The sequence below is a fragment of the Scardinius erythrophthalmus genome (assembly GCF_964197995.2).
Source record: "Scardinius erythrophthalmus genome assembly, chromosome: 1".
Classification (NCBI taxonomy): domain Eukaryota; kingdom Metazoa; phylum Chordata; class Actinopteri; order Cypriniformes; family Leuciscidae; genus Scardinius; species Scardinius erythrophthalmus.
In genome coordinates this window covers 35,944,365-35,948,248 of record NC_138221.1, presented here as the reverse complement: position 1 = coordinate 35,948,248, position 3,884 = coordinate 35,944,365, and positions in this window count along the sequence as shown.

The following is a 3,884-nucleotide window of genomic DNA, read 5'->3' as shown; positions in this document are numbered from 1 at the left end:
TCTATGTTTGAGAAGGTGCCAGCTCAATTATCAAAGTATTTGTCCCTTTGGATTTACCACCAAATTTTTTTACACACAAAACAGTACATGCGTTAAGAAATAGGCACATATATTTAGAGAAAAAAACAAAGATAGTTCAGGTCCTCGAATCAAATTTTTCAAGCAGCATCCGGGTACTTTTTGCCAACAGACATGCTAGCTCTTTTCACATACTGTTTTTGGTCTGCTATATAGTAGGGAAGTGTTTATAATTTGGATGCAGCCATGGCCTTTATGAGTGAGTCATTGAATCGTGCACTCATATGAATCACACACTGATTCATTCAGAATTAATTTAGTTATGTGTTCAGATATCTACATCTTATTCGCAATTGTGATGTAAAGAACAACTGTGATTACCTGCTTTGGTGACTCTGTTACAAAAGCACACTTGATTTGGTGTCCTGTTTTTCATTATTTAAAAAAAAAAAAAAAAAACAAAAAAAAAACTTAAAATATACAAATACTGTAATATTTAAGCAAATTGTTTCCCATAAAATCCTCATTGCAAACAAACAAAACACTCAACACAGAGCACTCCGCACTACTTATTAAATTTGTAGGAGTAGAAAGGCCTACTTCACAGTTGTGTGCAGGAGAAAGTGCATTATGGAGATTTCAGTCACTCTGCTGAGGAACTTTCCCTCAATAAATTAATTTCAATAATTGCCATAATTCATTTTTCCTGACCTAAAAACAAAGTTGAACCCCCCCCCCCCAAACCACATCCACCTACACACAATGTAGGGATGAAAGGAATAAATCAGAAGGTTTAAGTGCATTTTAGTTGAGAATAAACAGATAAAACGGCAGGGGAAAAGGGAATGATGAAAGTAGTTGCTCTATTACCAGGAAGCCCTGGGCTAATGCAGGAGGCCGGGCTAACGCAGTGGAACAGAGGGACAGGATAAATGTGAGGAGAACTCTAGGTTAATAACAAAGTAAAATTGTGCCTCGGGATGAGTCAGGTACTTTGTTAATATTCTTTTATTTATATATTTTCTCTTTGGTCCTGGACCCAGACTTTTGTCAATGTCTAACATTTTATCAGTCACAAATTTTTGTATGAAATTGTCTGTCTAAGCATTTTTCTTCAGTGCATGTCAAGCACACTTGTGTTCTGTTCCCAGTGATCTGCCTAAAGGTTGCATTTTAGGGCATCATAGGTTTTTCTCCCAGTAATGATGGTTGCAACAATTTTATCCAAGATGATGGTTAATAAAAAAGATTAATTCAACATTTGTAATTTTTCAATATTAATAATTCTAATTAAGAGTTCTATCCATATTTCTTAATGCTTTGTATTTTTATGATTACAAACGAGTTTTTTTTTTTTTTTTTTTAGTTTAGCAACATTCTAAGAACACAAAAGTCTTACCCTTGTGGAAAAGAAGTAACATATAGCATATTTTAAAGGGGTCATGACATGTTCCTTGAGGTTCACTTTTAATGTGAATAAAAGTTTTTTTTGCACAAAATAAATAAAATAAATATACGCGGGAAAACATTATTTACAACCCCCGTCCTGACAGTTTGTCTGAAATGATCCATTTTAAAGGGGCGGCTCCACTAAGGGTCTTCAGTAAATGGCCACTGTTATGATTGGCAAACACCATTGCATAGGAAACAGTATCAACGCCCACTGGCTATTGCACATAAGTGTTTTGAAGACATTATCCACATAAAACTTACATTTAAATTCATGAAAGCATTGTGAAATAATTTACTTACGATTTGTGATGCAGCTGCTGTCAGATCCAATACAGTTGGCTGCTTTATCTTTCAACAAAAGCTTCTTTGCGAATTCTCCATTACACTGTGCCTCATTTATAAAACAAAATGCTCTGAACAAACATATTATCCTCTGATGCAATCCGGGGCGCCATTAAAATAAACCATCCACTTGTTTTTGATGCTGGGATCCTTCTGAAGTCTGTACAGAGATGCAAATGAGCTGTTTAAACTGGACACATCAAAGCAAACGTTCTTTCACTCTTCCATTTGTCCTGTTGTCGACATACGCAAGTGTGTAGAGTGTCAGAAAGATAACACATATCTGTATCCAGTGTAGACAGCCTCAGTGATTATAATGGGTTATATTTGCTTTAGACTCAATGCTCACATCCAGTGTAGACAAATGTCAGCCATTAAGCTGTGATGTAACGGGATGTGACGTTGCCCATGAGAGGAAGGCCTTGGAGTACTAGTCCCTTATTCAGGACTGCAAAGACAAGGGATGGCAGGCATGGCTGTTCCTGGTGGAGGTCGGCTGCAGAGGTTTCCCCGCCAAATCAACATGGCGGTTACTATCAGCTCTGGGCCTGGATGAAAGGAGTAAAAAACAAGCAGCTCGTCGGATGGGGGAGGAATATGGAATATCTCCTGCTGGATATGGAATAGGCGGGAGGAGGAGAGCTGGAAGCCAGGAGCAGATGGGTAGTGACCTGGCCATCACTGCCGGCCCACCAACTGGAGGGTGTTGTGGTTGAGGGCCGAAACACCCAGTGAAGGTTGTGTACCACATGACGACATCTGCTCCTGGCTGAAGGCTACAGTTACCCACAAGGTAACTGAGGAATGCACCCACTAGGTGTATATGTCACAAGAATGTTAATTGCAATTACATGAAAATGTATTAAAGTTTGAGTTTATATTACATTGTAGCAAATTAGCTCAAAAGGAAATTATATATATATTTATTTAATCATAATGAGTTATGATTAATTGTAAATATTGAAATCAGCTTAAAAGGGAAATAAATACAAAGTTCTGGCATGAAACTTTAGATGGTGGAGGGTAATAGGTCCTTCACTCAAATGCTTGCAATCAAATCATTCTCTATAGGGCACAACTGACATCAGTAGCCAATGAGCTTGCGTGCTCCACCTTCGAATACTGGTTAGCATTTGCCTTAGCAGTACAGCATGCTTTCAGAAACCCTCCACCTTCCCCAGCTCCACCTGTATAGACCTGCTACGAGTAATTAATGTATGCTATATTGTACAGCAGCAGCATGTCTTACTTGCTCAAAACAGTTCTGGCTAAGAAGAATAACTTTATTATTCTATATAGTACTAAACAGTTCAAAAGCATGTAGAAAAATCAAATGTTTAAGTGACTTTGATCTTTTGATCTGGTATGAGAGAGTTTTGTCCTCTCACGCAAGTGCAGGACGTACACACTAGTTGGCCGTCGGCTGTAGTCTGTCCGGTGTGTTCGCTAGTTCTTTGGTGTCTGTTTGGTGTGTCCCTACCTTTAGAAGAGTGCCTTGGAGCGTCACTGATCTGTTACGGCTTGTTTTAAAAATATTGCATAATATACACAGATTGTACATTACACACAGATTGCACAAGCACATATTTTTTATTTCCGATCCTGTCTGGGTAAGAAATTAGCAATTGGTAATCACACTAATTTGGGCAGCACAGTGGCTCAGTGGACTGTTGCCTCACAGCAGCAAAAAGGAGTCCATGAGTTTGCATGTTCTCACAGTCCAAAGGCATGCAGGTTAGGTGAATTGGAGAGTCAAAATTGCCTGTGTGTGATGGACAGGCCATCTGTCCAGGATGCTTTCCCCTGCATCTGGCCTTAAGAAACTGGGATAGACTCCGGCCCTATGACCCTAGAGGTCGTATAAGGATCAGTGAATGAAAATGAATCACACTAATTAAGCCTAAAACCTGTAAATGGTTTGTATTTTAGCCTTTTTGCCTATAATGTGACTTAGCTGATCACAACGCATGCCTACCGCATGCATGATCCGCTTGTCAAAATTTTGGATATAGCAGATCTGACAGATCACAAGCTGTTGCAGGTGTGGTATCATCTGTTTACAGCTAAATCAC